Source organism: Symphalangus syndactylus, chromosome 13 (assembly GCF_028878055.3).
Source record: "Symphalangus syndactylus isolate Jambi chromosome 13, NHGRI_mSymSyn1-v2.1_pri, whole genome shotgun sequence".
Lineage (NCBI taxonomy): Eukaryota > Metazoa > Chordata > Mammalia > Primates > Hylobatidae > Symphalangus > Symphalangus syndactylus.
Genome location: NC_072435.2, coordinates 72965077 through 72987146, shown reverse-complemented (window position 1 = coordinate 72987146; position 22070 = coordinate 72965077). Strand labels below are relative to the sequence as shown.

The 22070-nt window shown below is 37.6% G+C and overlaps 1 protein-coding gene across 1 annotated transcript in view; it reads right to left on the bottom strand.

Moving 5' to 3' along the window:
- Positions 1-22070, bottom strand: part of NAV3 (neuron navigator 3) — a 908101-nt gene that overhangs the window by 615807 nt on the left and 270224 nt on the right. The window lies entirely within an intron of this gene.

Below are 22070 nucleotides of genomic sequence, written 5' to 3'. Positions count from 1 at the left end.
AGATCATTTGATTTAATCCCCATAAGCATTTATTCAGCACCAATTATTTACAGAGCAACTTTACAAAATGCTGGGGCTAATTCCAAAGGAAGATAAGACACAGTTCTTGCTCTCAAAATGTTTACATTCTGTGTAAGGAGACAAGACATGCAAATGAAAACAGTTAAATGATTTTGCAAGGCAGTCTGGGATTAAGAGGAGAATGGATCAGACAATAGAAATGGTACGGGGTTGAGACAGAAGAAAATAAGGCTGCAATTCGGGTTGAATGCTTGATAATTAGACATTCTACAAGAAGATAACTTGAGTTTTATACACAATCAGCACCACCTCCACCATACTGGTTTTGGCTACCTGGCTACAATCCCCTCTCTTAGGCAATTTAAGAAACATCCATCTCCTTTCAAAATGTAAATGCACACACAAAAAATCAAGTTTTAAAGATGTCAAAAACATCAGGGATAGCTCTAGGCAAAAATTGTGGATCTGAAAATTTTGATTCCCTTTATTTTCTCTTTTCCATGTTTGCTTTTCCTTATCCAGTTGTTCAGTCATCTTCCCGTTATCAAAAGAAAGTGCATCCCTTGTTGAGACTAAAATTCCTCATTGAGTTAAGGGGATAGCCCAGTAGGGTCTAGCGTAGTAGAAGATTCTTCCTAAATTATAGCGTAGAGAAAACTGCCCACTATAACTTTTCCATAGGTAACTCTTGAAATTTAGCTAATTGTACACAGCCAGTGTTATTACCAACAGATTTGAAAATGCTTACATAAATGTGTGAGAGTATTTTTGAACTATTAAAGAGCAGTATTTTTCAGATGTCTTTAAGAAAACTTTGAAAGAATGTAGTCTCATTTCTATACATACACTTTATTAAAATGTACTAGAGGCTCAGAATTCCATTCATTAATTACAGTGAATGTTTTTCATTGCTTCCTCACATTTATTTGTTTCCTGAATCCAATCAGTTTTCAGGAGTAGAACACATAATCTCAGCAAAGTCAATCAATATATTCTATACCTGACCACAGTTATTAGTTCAAGAAGGGCTTATGACCTAAAGGAATGCAATCGAAGTGGGTTTCAAGACTGTTCCTAGAAGTTCGGGACATAGATTCTCTCGCTCTAATGGATTACAGCCATTTTGTTCCCTTAAGGGAAGCCAGCATAAGGGTGAAGTTTTGACATGTGATGTAAAGAACTAAATGCACTGTAGAAAATATGATGGGAGTCTTCATCAAAGCAAGCCTAAATTATTGCATCAAATTCTTTTATTGTTGAAGACATTTTTCATGGGGTTTTCCTCTACCTGAAAACATATAACAAATGAACTCAGTAAATGTTTATTGAGCTCATACTATGTGCAAGGTTCCAGGACTGCAGCAGAGTGAGACATAATTTCTGTCCTCAAGTTACTCACATTCTGGCAGAAAAGTTAAAAAAGCTAAAAGACTAAATCAATATAGTGTGATAATTAACTAAGAAGGATAAACAGAGGATAATGAGACATGATGAAATAGTGGCACCTAAATCAGCACAACAAAAACAAGTTTAAAAAACAATAAAACGTGAGGCTAAGCTACACCATTATTTTATATATAACCATCGGCCAGTTAATAGTATGGTTTGTTCCTTCGCATTCGGCATAAAATGACTGGGGCTTAAATGGCAAATACTAATATTCTCACCCAGCATTGAGTCTCTTGATTGAAATAACCAACTTATTCTTGAAACAAATTGTCATTTCTTGTGTGTCATGATAAAGACTTTCCAACAGACAAAATACAAAATATTAACTCTTAAGCCATTACCAAGTACTCATTTTTACCTGTGAGGTTTTTCAGACGGTATCTCTAGAGACCTGAAACTCAACAAATTCTGGGAGGGAAAAATTAACTGCTGTCTTAAAAAACCAAGGTAGTAAAATAGTGGTTGCATGTTAAAATATATTCCTGTATATGCAAAATGTTCCCTGTGGAATCGCATGCGATAAAGAATATGAAAGCAAGGCAAGGCAAAGATTATAAAGAACTTAAGACAAATGCCAGTTAATGCCATTATTCTAGGGTGTGCTTTTTTTTTTTTTTTCTTGAGACGGAGTTTCCCTCTTGTTGCCCAGGCTGGAGTAAAATGCCCCAATCTCAGCTCACTGCAACCTCTGCCTCTGGGTTCAAGCGATTCTCCTGCCTCAGCCTCTAGAGAAGCTGGGATTACAGGCATGTGCCGCCACATAGGATGTACTCTTTTACTACAATCAGAAAGCCAAGAAGTATGATTATTTTGCACACTTCCCTCTAAGAAAAGATTATATCTTTAATCTTACAGGACAAAATGAACACATTAAAGAATTCTCAATACAAGTTATCTTTAATCTTAAAGAGCAAAATAACAGGTTAAAGAAGTTCCAATACACATTAATGTGTTGAAATAAAGAACTATTACATTTCTTCTTACTTGGGTTTGAACAAATACAACTAAATGGCCTAGAGCTTTGTTCTCCAACTTTTAGTCGTTGAGAAAAAAAATATAACGATAACAAATTGGTTCAACCTTCTCATATAAAGAAAAGTGGGCAAAGGACCTTATATTTATAGGTAGTTAGAGGAGATTATGATCGGGCAAGTGCTATTGATTCTCATAATTATAATACCTATAATACCTTGTGGGGATGATTTTTCCATTTTACAGGAGAGTAAACTGAGAGTATAGAAGCTTTATTGAGATGATTGAATGAATGATTGCAGGGCATTTTGCAAGGCATGAATTTATTTTATCTTACATTATTTAGAATTGCTATAGCTAAGGGACATTTCTACAGCATAGACAATTCAAGTGCCTTTGGAAATGACTCATCATTAGTCAAGATATAGCCCGTTTTCTCCTGTCCCCTTGGTATTGAATCCTCAGTCCATCCTTCATAATTTAAGCTTGATTTAAATACTAGACCCTCAGTAAGTGTTGAATGAAGAATGGCAACATGAAGTCTAAAGCAAACCATTTCGCGGTGTTCCATTTGTTTTTGTTTAGAGTTTAATGGAAGAAAGTTTAGTTTTTTCAAACAATGTAGTGTTAACACAAAAGTACAGTTCTATGCAGACAGTGATTAAATCTTAAGCTACCTAAATGTCCCCAAGCTAATTGGAACTTTACCAAAAAGCACCATTTAAACTTGGCTATCTAAATAAGGGCACAAGTAACAGAAATTAACTGAGCATTATATCAGCACCAGCTGACATAAACAGCTTTCTAGACACTCAAAGGAAGGAAAGTCATCACAAAAAAGAAACCTACAATCCAATGCTCAATTTGAATCTCAACTGCATTCTAAAGAACTATTTTTTCCCAAATGCACTCCCCCTCAAAAACACTACATAAGATTTAATTTATGGGTCCTAGAAGGAAAATAATAATTACTTATATATAAAATATTTATGGCTGCTCTGTGCCAGGCCCTGGTCTAGGTTCTGTATCATAGCTTTATTAAGGTATCTCTATGCATGATTTTAAATGTTCTTCATCTTTCTGAGAATGTTAATCCTTTTTTTGTTCCTATTACTTTTTCATTTTCATTACAACTACTTACTTACTTTCCTAGATCAATTCTTCCAGCATTCTTGATTCAATTTTCTTTTGTGTTTCTGCTACACTCACTGATCCCTTTACCCTAGAAAAAAAAGTATCCAGTCTGTCCTGAATGCTTGAAACTGCAATTGTTGAAGAAAATTGTCTATGCAGATTGGTGGTATGATTGATGGTTTCTGACTCCATCTGGGCCTTGGCACTGCTCTGCTCTCATCATATTTATCCTTAGTGAGTTTCTTTTCATGTTTCTCTTTGCAGCCTATCATTCTTAAGTCCTTCACTCCACTGATCACATTATTCTCAGTTGATAAATCAGCTTTCTGATTCAGAAGAAAAAATAAAATATCAACCAAGAACTCTCCAAACCTGTCTCCGCAAACTCCATCTCTAAATTTATCCAATACGGACTCTTTACTTATACCCTTTGCTTCTAGTTTTTGTATGAGGGACTTCGTCAATACATTACATATCTCCCTCCTATAACTTAAGCATCTCCCTTTGTACTGGCTTCTTTCCCTCAGCCTATAAGCACATTTAAAGGAAGGAAAGGAGAGAGGAGGGAAGGAAGAATGAGAGAGGGAGGAAGAATGTAATTCATTATAGATCCACCCACAATTCAAGGTTCAATCCTGCCTCTCCCTTCATCATGACGATCCATTCAGCTTCTGCTCATCAAAGTATCTGAAAGCAGATCTACATTTTTTGACTTCACTTACTCAATTTTTATTAATCCATAGATCAAAGTGCATTATTCCACAAGTTATGATCCTCTGGCTTCTACTTATACCAGTGTACTAAAATGTCTTTTGATGAGATCACCAAAGAGTTCACTCATGTCCTATTGCAGGCCCTAATCTTGGTTATTACCTTATTTGAAAGCAGATCTACATTTTCTGACTTCACTTACTCAATTTTTATTGATCCATAGATCAAGGTGCATTATTCCACAAGTTATGATCCTCTGGCTTCTACTTATACCAGTGTACTAAAATGTCTTTTGATGAGATCACCAAAGAGTTCATTCGTGTCATACTGCAGGCCCTAATCTTAGTTATTACCTTATTTGCTCTCTCTTTATTACGTATTACTTCTGAACAGTCACTTTTTAGTTTCCACATACCAAAGAGCATGAATTGTTGTGCTTATGGGTAAACCTAAGGGCACATCTCTGAGTCAATTCTAAAATCTCCATCCTTGAAAGCCAACATGGACATCATCAGAAGGTTCAGGGTGCACACAACATTGTTTTTACCATTCCCTTAATAAGAACAACTAGAGAGAAGAATAATAAAAAGTAATGTCAAGATAGCATGCTTATACTCCCTGCCAGGGTTGGCTGTGTTTAGAGATTCTAAGTGGTGAATTACTGCAAGAAACTGAGGGAGAGTATATCATTCAATTCTCTGAATTGAGGGCAAGAGTTTCACAATTTCTTGGAATTCCCTGTTGCATGGGTCTTTGATTCCCATGAATAAAGTGAGCTGTAGATCAAAGATATATTTGAAGGTTATTGTGATTAAACCCTTGGGGAATTGGGAAGTTGTCTTCTGACAGGTAGGAGGCTGAGAGTGGACTCACTTTTATGGGCATGGTAATTTATGCCATGAAGTTATAGACTGCTAGTATGGGAGTAGTGAAATGGGGCCCAAAACTTAGAAGGAGAATCCTAACACATTTTCCCCTATCTGTCTGCCCATCTCCCCCCCTGCTCTCTTTACAACATTTTTTATTGGCTTTCTGCACCTATTTCCTACAGTTATTCCCAATGTTATCCTTTAGATCTCTGCTATTAATCTCCTCTTTAGTTCATTGGACATAGCTTCAAATTGCTGATGGCTGTCAAATCTATTTCTCTATCACAACCAAAATCCTTTTTCAAATAACCTATTTGACATAGCTATCAAATGATCTGACAAAAACTTCAAACTTAATATATCTAAAATGGAGCTCATTATATCACCATGTCTCTCTAAATCTGTTCTACCTCCTCCATCTCAGATTTCTGTTAGTGTGGTCATCAGACACTCTGTAGCTGAACTGCTACCTCGATACTCATTTGCCCTCTCTTTCTTTAATAATTCAATTTCCAAGTTTTAGCTGGGTACATTGCCATCCAGACTAGAGACTATAATTCCCAGACTGTCCTACTCCTAGAAATGGCTATGTGACTAAATTGTAGCCAATGGAATGTGAGCAAAAACTACCAGATAATTTTTCTTCTCACATTTGATCTTTCCTCATTGATTGGCTATGTAACTGACAATCTTGGGGATAAAACCTCATGCAACCAGATGCATGAGAGTATCACCCTAATGGAAGGTAGAGCAAAAAGAAAAATATAAGGGTCTCTGCAACACTGCAGAATTCCCTATTATCCATAGTTTGCTAAACCTGCAGTGTTTGGCTGACAGAGAAATAAACTTCTGCCTTGTTTAAACTAGACTATTTAAAATATGACAGTCAAATTGGATCTTTGGTACAGCAGCTAAACAAGCCAGAATTTCAAACGCATTATACCTCACAAAACTTCAACCCTTACCTTCAATCACTTGTCAAATCTTGTCAATTCTACCTGAGAAAAAGCTCTTAAATCCATTTCTTTTGTCCAATTGCATGGATACTGCTTGAGCCCTAGCTCTCAAAATCCCTGGCTTAAAATTTTCTATGTCTCATAAGAAATGCCCCTCAAAATACAGTCTATTCTTCAGCAGCCTAAGGTATGATCTTCTATAAAACATGTCTTTTGACTCCTCTGCATCAAAACTTCTGAAAGTTTCCTACTATCTACCAAGTACAATACAAATCCCTCAGCTTGACATAGGTACATGTTTGAAATCCTTCTTACTTCTTACCACTCCTTACTATGCACCACATGCTCCTATTACATAGAAGTCCCATTACTTCTGAAATGATCTCAGCCTTTATGATATGATGCCTTTGCTCACAGAGTCTCTTCAAAAGTTCAAGGAGGCCTACAAGGTTTGCTTTAACGCGTGTAAGAAAGCGTCCTGCCAGTGTGAAAATATAAAATGGTTATAACCTTCCCTTATATTCAGTCTGGATTTCCCCCATCATATATACCTTCTTTTGGTTATAAAAGGGAGAAGCATTAGTTCAGACTGTAGCTTAGCAATTGTAAAGTACATAAGCTTTGAAACCACAGTACCTAGTTTCAAATCCTAACTCTGCCACTCATCAGCTGATGATCCTGGACATGTCACTTCCCCTGTCTAAGCTTCAGTTATCTCACCTGAAATGCATATAATTATCCCTACATCCCTACATCAGAGGGTATTTGTGAGGATAAAATGAGTTAATACATATAAAGCACTTAAATCAAGCACTGCCATACTAAGCACTAAATAAGCATTAGCTATTATTACAATTTCAGTAAGGAAATGGTACAAGAAAGGCTCAGGAGGGTCCTGGAAGATTTGAGTGACCAGTAGAGATAGCTGATAATTTGTATCTTCTTTCATCATTATCTGATAGAGATACATTTCTAAAACCAACTAGTTATTATGTAGATTATGTACTAGGTTTTAAGCAGAAACCTGCCACTTTAAGGCTCAGAATGTGTAAAAACACCCGTAAATTTGCCTGAAAAGATAGTAGGAGCCAGAGCCCAGTGTGTGCTAGATTGGTCTTGAATTGGACCCTTCATCCCTATCTAAAGGTCATCCATAATCATTTGTCCTGGGATGAATCTGCTGTACCCTCTCTGACCATGTTTCAATTCATTTCTCTCTAGCTCTGCCATCCAAAACACATGCTTTTCCTTTGGATCCGTGTGAGACACACTGATTCCCTGATTTATGGCATGCACTTTTCCCCTTCTGAAATAATGCACTTGCCAATTGTGTTTCTGATGAGTTCTCTTCTCTCCTGGTCTGATCTCAAGACCATATATACAATGTGGCTTTTCCCCATGGTGAGAACAGCCTATATGCAATTGTCTTACCTACTTCCTGCATCAGAGGAACTAAAGCTTGGGGAAGACTTGAAGGTGACAAATGATGGGTTGGAGAGAAGATACAGTCAAGGAAGACAAAAGGTCCTGGGTTAGAAACTTTAGTAAGAGAGAGAGTTGAGATGTCCTGGGCCAGTCAGTAGTCAGTATAAGATCACAGACCTAAGCCTAGCACATCAGTGGTTCTATACAGAAAGGAGCTAAAATGAGATGAGAATGCCAAAGATATGCTGTACCAATTCTGCCTAGAGCTGGTCCAGGTACTAAATATTTAAGCATAAACATCAAAACTCTAGTTTTGCATTCCCTGAGGTAAACTTACATTTATGCTGCATTACTTTGACCACATGTTTTACACATTTGCTTAAGCATCAATGTTTCTAAATATATTCTGACAGCAAGCACAGCTACAAAGGAGAAGAAAATCTATGATGTTGTGCAGTTCTTCAAAGATCTGACAGGCTTTGTTAATAATTAAAAAGCTGCTATACTGGCCTAATGGCAAAATATTTCTGCAAATTGACTTTCTATTCACGGTGTGAGAGGATTGGACCAAAAACTGGGTAATCATTAACAGGCCTTCCTGTACAATATTTCTTAGTATTTGTTTGTGTTTGACTTCCTATAAACTGAAAACTAAGCTTGATTAAAAATTTAGTGTCTCAAATATATCTCGCAGCATTTTATAATAGAAGAAAACCTGATTTTAATAATAGTAATGCATTTTTAAAAAATAAGATTACTTAATTATTGAAACCTTATAAATTATCATTGTTAAGGAGCCTGTGATAACTGATGATAAAAACAAGGGTTTGAAAATACTTGAACACATATATATCACACATATATATATCTCTACTAACCCCAAATTTAAAAATCTATCTTGGAATGGTTTTCAGCCTACAAAATTTTGTTTTATCTTAAACCAGTGAGATCATGGTATTAAAATTAGATTTTAACCAACAGAATCAGCATTATTCTCAGAAGTCACTGTACTGGTAAGTATACCAGATAAAAGGTCACAAAGTACAATATTCAAAAGTGATACTTTTGAAAAGCATAATTTTTATGGTTATATCCCCTGCACCCAGGACAATGCCCAACACCCAATATTTCTTCAATGAATTTTGAATAAAAGTCTACTAAAATTCCTCCTTGAAGATACAGCTGAATAATTCAAGATCATCTGAATTATAATCACATACATAGTAAATATGATATAGATAGTATCAATGGAATATTGAATATTGTTCAGCATTAAAAATGAAGAAAATCCTGCCACATATGATGACATGGATAAGTCTGGTGGATATAATGCTGAAGGAAACAAGCCAGTTATGGAAGGACAGATATTACTTGATTCCACTCACATGAGGTACCTAAATTGCACTCATAGAAGCAGAGAGTAGAATGTTGGTTGCCAGGGCTTAGTAGGGTAGGTGGGATATGGGGACTTGGAGGGATGGCATGGAGAGCTGCTAATCAATGGATACAAACATTCAGTTATGCAAGGTGAATATGTTCTAGAGATCTGTTGTACAATGTAGTACCTATAGTTAACAATACCATATTGTGCAGTTTTAAACAACTGTTAAGAAGGTATATCTTACGTTGAATATTCTTATGACAAAAATAAACAAAAACCCAAAGGGACATGGGTAAACTTTTAGAGGTGATGGACAATTATATGGTATGCAAATTATATTTTTATAAATAAAATCAAAATTAGCACTACTCTTGTAAGTCACTTTACAGGTATGTACACCAGACAAAATGTGTACTTTTATTGCCTTGATTCTGGTAATGGTTTCCCGGGTGTATCCATATGACCAAATTCTCCAAATTATACACATTAAAGATATGCAGATTTTTGCATATCAATTATACTTCAATAAAGCTAGGTGAAAACAAATAAAGTCAATCAAGCTAAAATTGTTACAGGATTTCTGAAGGACAATCAGACCCTACTACAAAAAGCTTCAAATGTATGAGTGTACTGTCATCTAACAATTTTACTTCTGTAAATGTAACCCAAAAAGTTAAGGATATATAGAAGGATTTAGCAACTGTTGAGTTATTAAGATTGTCAATGGTATGATACATTACTGGACCAAATAAAAATAGAAACAATTTAATTCTCAACAATAATGAAATGGTCAATAGATTGGGATACATCCATACAAAGATTATTCAGCCATTTCAAATGATCTTGTAAACTAATGTTTATTTTAAATATGGATACTTTCTCAAGAAATGAGAATTTCCAGTGACAAAATAGCACTTAGGATCACAAATTTGCTGAAAATGTACATATAAATTTATTCAAAGATAACATTCTCAAAACAATGTTCTAGCTACAATAAATGTATATGGGTAACTATTTTTAAAATTTTAAACTATTCATAGGATAGCGGCACAAATTGTTATATAATTGAAATAGAGTGATTACTAGAGATGTATTTTTTTCAGTGTTCAGAGCCTTTTTCACAAATGTATTTCATCTGCACCCGTCTTGTTTCTTCCATTCCCTGTTTTACTTCTTCCACCTGGTCAGAGATACAGGGAGGCTTGCTTTCTCCTTTCTAAGACTGTCTCCACCATAAAACTGTATGCTTACCTGAAAATGAGTATCTTGCTCCAGGTAAAATGTTACTTCCTTTGTTGGTTTTTTAATCATCTCAAGTTGACTTGGGTGCTGCTTTATCTTACTGCACTTTGTACATCCTTCTGTTTCTTTATTCCATTTCAATTGTTTGCATAAACTAGAGAGCAAAAACTGGAAGCTATTTAATATCAGAAAGCATGCATTTTCATGGTTATATCTCCTGCACCCAGGAAAATGCCAAACACCCAATATCTGGTCAATGAATTTTGAATAAAAGTCTATTAAAATTCCTCCTTGAAAATACATTAACTCAAGATCTTCTGAATTATAAACACCTACATACTTAATATGCTAGCCAAAATCTTATTCAATTGATAAAATTGTGATATTTTTCTTAGTGTCACTGAAAATTACTAAGCCTCGTCTATGCCCTAGAAGATAAAGAGTTTGAACATTTATTGAGTACCTGCCCTCTGCATTGGGGATATCAAGGCTCCATGGCTTACTGGAAGAGACAGGCCTAGAAGCAAGTCATTTCACATCATATGAGTAATACTGATTAGAGGCCACTGCAATGTGATACTGGAATACAGAGAAGTGAGCAACAACATACGGTATCTTGGTGGTGGTGCCAAGCTTACAGCAATAAAGGGAAAACAGGCTGAAGAAAGGGACTGTTACTTTAGTTCAGGACTCCCACCTCCAATGAGGTCTTCAACATTGCATGTCAGACATCACTGTATACCTAAAACCCAGCAAACGTGCATTAATTTTAAGTAATAATGTACTTGGATCTCTATCAGAATATTGTTCTTTGAGTTAAAGAAAGTGATCATTATTCCATCCTCTTGGCTTGGCAAAGGATGGACTCGATGGACGCACATAGAAGTACTCAAGCCTTGACTATAAGACTTTTCATGTTTTCACTATTACCAACAACTTTTATTGTACCCCTCTCTACCCCACCCATTTACTTTACTTTCTGACAAAGCCATACTGCACATGGATGCCTCAAAATGCCAACCCAGTTCAGTTTTCTGCATCTTTAAACACAACCGTGACTTTTTTCCTGCAAAAAGTCACCCAAGCCTGCCCCTTCGATAGTTAATGACTACTTCCTCTATGTTATCTCTGTACATTATAGAAACTTCTTTCATTTAATCAATTACTCTGTATTGAAACCATTAAAATGTTTTTCTCTCTTGTTCTTTGAGTGCCTTGGAAGCTGAGAAAGTGTCATTATTACTTCATGAATGGATTTGTGCTAACGTTTAATTTTAAAATAAAAATATATGCTAGATGGTGGAGCCAAGATGGCTGAATAGGAACAGCTCCGGTCTACAGTTCCCAGCGTGAGCAACGCAGAAGATGGGTGATTTCTGCATTTCCATCTGAGGTACCGGGTTCATCTCACTAGGGAGTGCCAAACAGTGGGTGCAGGACAGTCGGTGCAGCGCACCGTGCGCTAGCCTAAGCAGGGCGAGGCATTGCCTCAGTTGGGAAACACAAGGGGTCAGGGAGTTCCCTTTCCTAGTGAATAAAAGGGGTAACAGACAGCACCTGGAAAATCGGGTCAGTCCACCCTAATACTGCGCTTTTCCAACAGGCTTGGAAAACAGCAAACCAGGAGATTGTGTCCCACACCTGGCTCAGAGGGTCCTACGCCCACGGAGTCTTGCTGATTGCTAGCACAGCAGTCTGAGATCAAACTGCAAGGTGGCAGTGAGACTGGGGGAGGGGCGCCCTCCATTGCCCAGGCTTGCTTAGGTAAACAAAGCAGCCAGGAAGCTCGAACTGGGTGGAGCCCACCACAGCTCAAGGAGGCCTGCCTGCCTCTGTAGACTCCACCTCTGGGGGCAGGGCACAGACAAACAAAAAGTCAGCAGGAACCTCTGCAGACTTAAATGTCCCTGTCTGACACCTTTGAAGAGAGTAGTGGTTCTCCCAGCACGCAGCTGGAGATCTGAGAACGGGCAGACTGCCTCCTAAAGTGGGTCCCTGACTCACGAGCAGCCTAACTGGGAGGCACCCCCCAGTAGGGACAGACTGACACCTCACTCGGCCGGGTACTCCTCTGAGACAAAACTTCCAGAGGAACGATCAGACAGCTGAATTTGTGGTCTCACGAAAATCTGCTGTTCTGCAGCCACCGCTGCTGACAACCAGCCGAACAGGGTCTAGAGTGGACCTCTAGCAAACTCCAACAGACCTGCAGCTGAGGGCCCTGTCTGGTAGAAGGAAAACTAACAAACGGAAAGGACACCCACACCAAAAACCCATCTGTACATTACCATCATCAAAGACCAAAAGTAGAAAAACCTACAAAGATGGGGAGAAAACAGAGCAGAAAAACTGGAAACTCTAAAAAGCAGAGCACCTCTCCTCCTCCAAAGGAACACAGTTCCTCACCAGCAACAGAACAAGGCTGGATGGAGAATGACTTTGACGAGTTGAGAGAAGAAGGCTTCAGACGATCAAATTACTCCGAGCTACGGGAGGAAATTCAAACCAATGGCAAAGAAGTTAAAAACTTTGAAAAAAAATAGATCAATGTATAACTAAGATAACCAATGCAGAGAAGGGCTTAAAGGAGCTGATGGAGCTGAAAGCCAAGTTTCGAGAACTACGTGAAGATTGCAGAAGCCTCGGTAGCCGATGCGATGAACTGGAAGAAAGGATATCAGTGATGGAAGATGAAATGAATGAAATGAAGCGAGAAGGGAAGTTTAGAGAAAAAAGAATAAAAAGAAACGAACAAAGCCTCCAAGAAATATGGGACCATGTGAAAAGACCAAACCTACATCTGATTGGTGTACCTGAAAGTGACGGGGAGAATGGAACCAAGTCGGAAAACACTCTGCAAGATATTATCCAGGAGAACTTCCCCAATCTAGCAAGGCAGGCCAACATTCAGATTCAGGAAATACAGAGAACGCCACAAAGATACTCCTCGAGAAGAGCAACTCCAAGACACATAATTGTCAGATTCACCAAAGTTGAAATGAAGGAAAAAATGTTAAGGGCGGCCAGAGAGAAAGGTCAGGTTACCCACAAAGGGAAGCCCACCAGACTAACAGCTGATCTCTTGGCAGAAACTCTACAAGCCAGAAGAGAGTGGGGGCTGATATTCAACATTCTTAAAGAAAAGAATTTTCAACCCAAAATTTCATATCCAGCCAAACTAAGCTTCATAAGTGAAGGAGAAATAAAATACTTTACAGACAAGCAAATGCTGAGTGATTTTGTCAACATCAGGCCTGCCCTAAAAGAGCTCCTGAAGGAAGCACTAAACATGGACAGGAACAACTGGTACCAGCCACTGCAAAAACATGCCAAATTGTAAAGATCATCAAGGCTAGGAAGAAACTGCATCAAATAACGAGCAAAATAACCAGCTAACATCATAATGACAGGATCAAATTCACATATAACAATATTAACTTTAAATGTAAATGGGCTAAATGCTCCAATTAAAAGACACAGACTGGCAAATTGGATAAGGAGTCAAGACCCATCAGTGTGCTGTATTCAGGAAACCCATCTCACGTGCAGAGACACACATAGACTCAAAATGATGGGATGGAGGAAGATCTACCAAGCAAATGGGAAAAAAAAAAAGGCAGGGGTTGCAATCCTAGTCTCTGATAAAATAGACTATAAACCAACAAAGATCAAAAGAGACAAAGAAGGCCATTACATAATGGTAAAGGGATCAATTCAACAAGAAGAGCTAACTACCCTAAATATATATGCACCCAACACAGGAGCACCCAGATTCATAAAGCAAGTCCTGAGTGACCTACAAAGAGACTTAAACTCCCAAACAATAATAATGGGAGATTTAAACATCCCACTGTCAACATTAGACAGATCAACGAGACAGAAAGTTAACAAGGATACCCAGGAATTGAACTCACCTCTGCACCAAGTGGACCTCATAGACATCTACAGAACTCTCCACCCCAAATCAACAGAATATACATTTTTTTCAGCACCACACCACACCTATTCCAAAATTGACCACATAGTTGGAAGTAAAGCTCTCCTCAGCAAATGTAAAAGAACAGAAATTATAACAAACTGTCTCTCAGACCACAGTGCAATCAAACTAGAACTCAGGATTAAGAAACTTACTCAAAACCGCTCAACTACATGGAAACTGAACAACCTGCTCCTGAATGACTATTAGGTACATAACTAAATGAAGGCAGATGTAAAGATGTTCTTTGAAACCAACGAGAACAAAGACACAACATACCAGAATCTCTGGGACACATTCAAAGCAGTGTGTAGAGGGAAATTTATAGCACTAAATGCCCACAAGAGAAAGCAGGAAAGATCCAAAATTGACACCCTAACATCACAATTAAAAGAACTAGAAAAGCCAGACCAAACACATTCAAAAGCTGGCAGAAGGCAAGAAATAACTAAAATCAGAGCAGAACTGAAGGAAATAGAGACACAAAAAACCCTTCAAAAATTGATGAATCCAGGAGCTGGTTTTTTGAAAAGATCAACAAAATTGATAGACTGCTAGCAAGACAAATAAAGAAGAAAAGAGAGAAGAATCAAATAGACGCAATAAAAAATGAAAAAGGGGATATCACCACCGATCCCACAGAAATACAATCTACAATCAGAGAATACTACAAACACCTCCACGCAAATAAACTAGAAAATCTAGAAGAAATGGATAAATTCCTCGACAGATACACCCTCCCAAGACTAAACCAGGAAGAAGTTGAATCTCTGAATAGACCAATAACAGGCTCTGAAATTGTGGCAATAATCAATAGCTTACCAACCAAAAAGAGTCCAGGACCTGATGGATTCACAGCCGAATTCTACCAGAGGTACAAGGAGGAACTGGTACCATTCCTTCTGAAACTATTCAAATCGATAGAAAAAGAGGGAATCCTCCCTAACACATTTTATGAGGCCAGCATCGTCCTGATACCAAAGCCTTGCAGAGACACAGCCAAAAAAGAGAATTTCAGACCAATATCCTTGATGAACATTGATGCAAAAATCCTCAATAAAATACTGGCAAACCAAATCCAGCAGCACATCAAAAAGCTTATACACCATGATCAAGTGGGCTTCATCCCTGGGATGCAAGTCTGGTTCAACATACGCAAATCAATAAATGTAATCCAGCATATAAACAGAACCAAACACAAAAACCACATTATCTCAATAGATGCAGTAAAATCCTTTGACAAAATTCAACAACCCCTCATGCTAAAAACTCTCAATAAATTAGGTATTGATGGGATGTATCTCAAAATAATAAGAGCTATCTATGACAAACCCACAGCCAATATCATACTGAATGGGCAAAAACTGGAAGCATTCCCTTTGAAAACTGGCACAAGACAGGGATGCCCTCTCTCACCGCTCCTATTCAACGTAGTGCTGGAAGTTCTGGCCAGAGCAATCAGGCAGGAGAAGGAAATAAAGGGTATTCAATTAGGAAAAGAGGAAGTCAAATTGTCCCTGTTTGCAGATGACATGATTGTATATCTAGAAAACCCCACTGTCTCAGCCCAAAATCTCCTTAAGCTGATAAGCAACTTCAGCAAAGTCTCAGGATACAAAATCAATGTACAAAAATCACAAGCATTCTTGTACACCAAAAACAGACAGATCCAAATCATGAGTGAACTCCCATTCACAATTGCTTCAAAGAGAATAAAATACCTAGGAATCCAGCTTACAAGGGACGTGAAGGACCTCTTCAAGGATAACTACAAACCACTGCTCAAGGAAATAAAAGAGGATACAAACAAATGGAAGAACATTCCATACTCATGGGTTGGAAGAATCAATATCGTGAAAATGGCCATACTGCCCAAGATAATTTATAGATTCAGTGCCATCCCCATCAAGCTACCAATAACTTTCTTCACAGAATTGGAAAAAACTAAAGTTCATATGGAACCAAAAAAGAGCCTACATCACCAAGTCAATCCTAAGCCAAAAGAACAAAGCTGGAGGCATCACGCTACCTGACTTCAAACTATACTACAAGGCTACAGTAACCAAAACAGCATTGTACTGGTACCACAACAGAGACATAGATCAATGGAACAGAACAGAGCCCTTAGAAATGATGCCGCATATCTACAACTATCTGATCTTTGACAAACCTGACAAAAACAAGAAATGGGGAAAGGATTCCCTATTTAATAAATGGTGCTGGGAAAACTGGCTAGCCATATGTAGAAAGCTGAAACTAGATCCCTTCCTTACACCTTATACAAAAATTAATTCAAGATGGATTAAAGACTTACATGTTAAACCTAAAACCATAAAAACCCTAGAAGAAAGCCTAGGCAATACCATTCAGGACATAGGTGTGGGCAAGGACTTCATGTCTAAAACACCAAAAGCAATGGCAACAAAAGCCAAAATGGACAAATGGGATCTAATTAAACTAAAGAGCTTCTGCACAGCAAAAGAAACTACCATCAGAGTGAACAGGCAACCTACAGAATGGGAGAAAATTTTTGCAACCTACTCATCTGACAAAGGGCTAATATCCAGAATCTACAATGAACTCAAACAAATTTACAAGAAGAAAAACAAACAACCCCATCAAAAAGTGGGCAAAGGACATGAACAGACACTTCTCAAAAGAAGACATTTATGCAGCCAAAAAACACATGCAAAAATGTTATCACTGGCCATCAGAGAAATGCAAATCAAAACCAAAATGAGATACCATCTCACACCAGTTAGAATGGCCATCATTAAAAAATCAGGAAACAACAGGTGCTGGAGAGGATGTGGAGAAATAGGAACACTTTTACACTGTTGGTGGGACTGTAAACTAGTTCAACCATTGTGGAAGTCAGTGTGGCGATTCCTCAGGGATCTAGAACTAGAAATACCATTTGACCCAGCCATCCCATTACTGGGTATATACCCAAAGGACTATAAATCATGCTGCTATAAAGATACATGCACACGTATGTTTATTGCGGCACTATTCACAATAGCAAAGACTTGGAACCAACCCAAATGTCCACCAATGATAGACTGGATTAAGAAAATGTGGCACATATACACCGTGGAATACTACGCAGCCATAAAAACGGATGAGTTCATGTCCTTTGTAGGGACATGGATGAAACTGGAAACCATCATTCTCAGTAAACTATCGCAAGGACAAAAAACCAAACACCGCATCTTCTGACTCATAGGTGGGAATTGAACAATGAGAACACATGGACACAGGAAGGGGAACATCACACTCCGGTGACTGTTGTGGGGTGGGGGAGGAGGGAGGGACAGCATTAGGAGATATACCTAATGCTAAATGACGAGTTAATGGGTGCAGCACACCAACATGGCACATGGATACATATGTAACAAACCTGCACATTGTGCACATGTACCCTAAAACTTAAAGTATAATAAAAAAAATGCTAAAATATTCTGAGATACGCTGTATAAAACTATTTCAACATGTGATTATCAAAAATAAATCTGAGAATAAAATTTTATGTAATTTTACTCGATATTTTAGAAATGTGAACCATGATTTATATACCTTAAGTATTTGTCCCACTGTTAATGAGCAAAATATTTATGTTCTAATATAGCTAGCAATAAATATTAAGATGGATTCGATAAAACGCTACACTTTGATTAAACAGGTATCTGTAAAAAAACAAAAGCAGTTAATGTGCTCTCAAATAATCAAAAACTACCATTTTTGAATTCTTACCAAAAATGTCATACATTGCCTCATTTATCTTCCCAGCAACTGGTATAATTGTTATCCTCATTGAATACAAGAGACCCAGAGAGATCAAGCCTCTTATGCAAGGTCAAACAGCCAGGAAAGTGCCAGAGCTGTGATATGGGCCCAGATTTGCTTGGTCCCAGAGCCCAACCTCATTGTCACTACTAGTTATCTGGCTAAAATGACACATTGCTCACAGATTGCTAGAATGGACCAGATAATTGAATGAAAAGTATAAGTCCAGTCAATCCACAATGTTCTTAATTTAAGGTAATCGCCTTCCTACTTAACACATACAATTTAAAATTCTTCTTTCATAATATTTATGTCTAGGCAAATGCATCTGTCATAGATTTAATTAGAACAATGTGAACATAACAAATATTCAAGTTAAACATATACATGGCAAAGCAAAAATACTTCATATTTTTATATTCTGGTTTATTTCTTTATAAACTTTTGCATGACACTATAAACTATGTGGCAAAATAAGTATAAATTATGAAGGTATTTGCTCAATAGTCATTTAAAATCTACTATATTTAAGTAACTGGACTAGAAGATAAAAATTGGTAAGATATGTTCTTTTTTGTAATGAAAATTACATATATTTAGGGCTTATGACATGATGTTTTGATATTCATATACATAGTAAAATGATTACTACAGTCAAGCTAGTTAATATATCCATCTTCTCTCAGTTATTTTTTATACGTGTGATGAGAGGAACTGAAATCTACTCTCTTGGCAAATCTCGAGTATACAATACAATATTATATTTATAGTCATTATGCTTACATTAAATCTCTAGGCTTACTCACTCTAGATAACTTCAATTTTGTACCCTCTTATCAACGTCTCCCCATTTCTCCCACCTTCCCAACCATGGTAATCAATTTTCCTCTGTCTGCCTCTATGTATTTTATTTTTTAAGATTCCACATATACGTGAGATCATGCAGTATTTGTCTCTCTCTGTTTGGTTCATTGCACTTAGCACAATGTTCACCCAGGTTGTCCCAAATGGCAAGATCTTCTTTCTTTTTTTTAAAGCTGTACAATATTTCATAATATACACATGCTACAACGTCTTTATCCATTAACCCATCAATGAACACTTGCGTTATTTCCATATCTTGGCTATTGTGAATAATTCTGTAATCAACACGGGAGTGCAGATATCTCTTTGAGGTACTGATTTCATTTTCCTTGGGCATATACCTAGAAGAGGGATTGCTGGATCATATGATAATTCTATTTTTAATTTTTTGAGAAACTCCATACTTGTTTTCCATAATGGCGACCAATTCATATGCTCACCAACAATGTAAGAACATTATCCCTTTTCTCAGTACTGCACTCCAATCGACAGGATCTTCTACCACAGAAGCAATTTAAAAGTATTATAGTTATTGGTAATGAATTATTTTATTCTCATAATGGAGATTTACGTACTGAAATTTATTAAAGCAAAACTCCATTTAAGAAAAAGAATGGCTATTTACAAATTATATGAAGAAAAATGATTATTCTACTGTATATTGCTTGCTTTCCATTTTCAACTCTAGTAAGGAGATCCTGGGGGTAAAAAAATGGTCTTCTAACTTCGGTGCATATGTGAAAAGTGTCTCATCTCTTTTTCATTTTCTTTTATGACTCACTCGCCTGTTGTCATCTATGTGTTTTATGCCCAGAGAACCCTAATCTGGCATGTTAATGCCCTAAAACCCAATAGCAAACTTAGTCCAGTTGGGGAACATTCCTTCCAAGTAAATATCCAGGCTGTTCTGCCAGATGTTCAACTAACAAAATCAATTACTGTACTGTATTTCTGTCCAGTCTTGCTGCTGGCAGACCATTATTATACACAAGGATTTTTGACAGGTCAGTGGAAACTGGTTGAAATAATTGGGCACATTTACTTAAGCCCTGGAAGAAAGGCTAAACTGATTTTTTTTTCTTTTTTCCTAGCACAGATAGATAACTATGAAAATTTGAGTGGATCTTCTTTTCTCTGTGATAGTACTTTCAATACAGAAGACCAGATACTTCCTCCCCACCTCCACATCCCCCCCATGGGTAATAGGAATAATTAAATAAAGTGCCTACAATTGTAAATATGTGAGATAATATCCATAATTCCTTTGCTAAAAGATGTGATATTAGAGTTTTTTGTTGTTATTACAAGAAGCATGAGGACTTACATTTTCATTTTATAAATTTTTTAGTCATTGACATTAAGTAGACCTGTGAAAATGAGAACAAATATATATTATGTAAAATTTGTTCAAAAATTAGTAGTAAACACCATGTGACAGAAGCTGGGCCAGTATATACGTAAGTTTCACGTGTTTAGGATGGCAAAGGTAGAAGAATCATGTGACTTTAGAGAAAAATATTGAGAAATGAACATTAAGACATTTGACAAACTAATAAGCTCTACACAGTTAATTTCTCTTCATTTCATCTAAAATAAATCTCTCCTCCTCTAAAAATCACAAAGGAGAAGCTGGGCATGGTGGCTCATGCCTCTAATCCCAGCACTTTGGGAGGCCGAGGCAGGCGGATCACGAGGTCAGGAGATCTAGACCATCCTAGCCAACACGGTGAAACCGCGTCTCTAATAAAAATACAAAAAAAAAAAAAAAGTAGCTGGGATTACAGGTGCTGGGCATGGTGGCACATACCTGTAATCCCAGTACTGGGGAGGCAAAGGCAGGAGAATCGCTTGAACCCGGGAGGTGGAGATTGCAGTGAGCCAAGATCACGCCACTGCACTCTAGCCTGGCGACAGAGTGAGTCTTTGTCTAAAAAATAAATAAAATAAATAATAATAATAAAAAAAACACAAGGAAGAACAACACTTTGGCTGTTTGGAAGAGAGAAAGACAGGGAGAGAACAAGGGGAGAGAGAAGAGGCAAATGTGTTAAAAATAAGTTGTAATCAGCTTTATACTGTTTAAACCCTAAGGGATACACACACACCCACACACACACACCCCATAGAATTAATGTGTTAATAGTCTTGGTGTAACAGTAGCATTCCTTTTAAGCAGATTCATTGTTTTTTAAACTATAATTATTTCTAGACACCCATGGGTTGATCTAGGTTTCTCTTCTCTGAGAGGCCCACTCTTCCCTGAAAGCTGGCTTGTATGCTCGTTACAGGCTGGAAAAAAGCAGGGCTGTTTGCGTGGCGCAGCACCAAGCCCTTTAGAGACTCATGCCATTTAGAAGCTCAGTTTTCACCACCTCCATCTGCTGCACAAGAAGAATTAGATCCCAATTGTCTAGGCCACTGAGAAAAGATATTTGTAGAATTCCTCTGGTATTTTCTAAAGCCTCTGGCCTTTCCATTTAAATGTCAGCCTTTTCTTTTTATTCAATAGGCTTTGCTAAACAAAAATATGCCACTGTATGAAATGATCTGATAAATGTAGGACAAATTCAGAATGCCCAATATACAGACAACCTGGGTAATCGACTGCCAGAAGAAATCATCCAGCCAAAACATTTGGAGGAATTTAGGAGAATTTAGCAATTTAGCGTATGTGAACAAGTACAACACATGCAGGAGCACTGACCAAGATATCACACCAAATGACTAGTAACAACTGCTAGGCTGCAGGACATAATATGATTATCTCCATTAAGGGAGGCTAAAAAATAAATCACCCCTTGAAGCTTTACAATATTATAAAAAGGATTGTGTGAGCACGATTGGACGTCTGTAGGAAAAGTAAAGGGCAGGGAGCTACTTTGATTACAGCTTCAGAGTGACACAAAAAGAGCCCCTCGCTTCAGCCATAAAAAGGCTTAGGTGAAACCAAAGAATGACCATTCTCCTATTCTGAACTTTGTTCCAAATGTCCCCAGCTTTGACTTGTATCAAAAAATATATAACATCCTGAAACTGATATTTCTTCTCTGCTTTAGATTAGGAACACAGGGACCTAGTCCTAGGCAGCCTTAGCAAAGCCCTCTCTAGGTGGCTCTTTAGCCGGAGTGCAGACAGTGCACCATCAGCCCCAGCCAGCCAGTCTCCAGCCCCATGTTGACTTTCACTAAGCTTCCTAATGACAGGCAGCAGCTGGCTTTCAATTCTCTGATCTGGAAACCTGGGAGGGAAGCCGAATGAGCTAGGCAGAATCCAAAGCTGGTTTT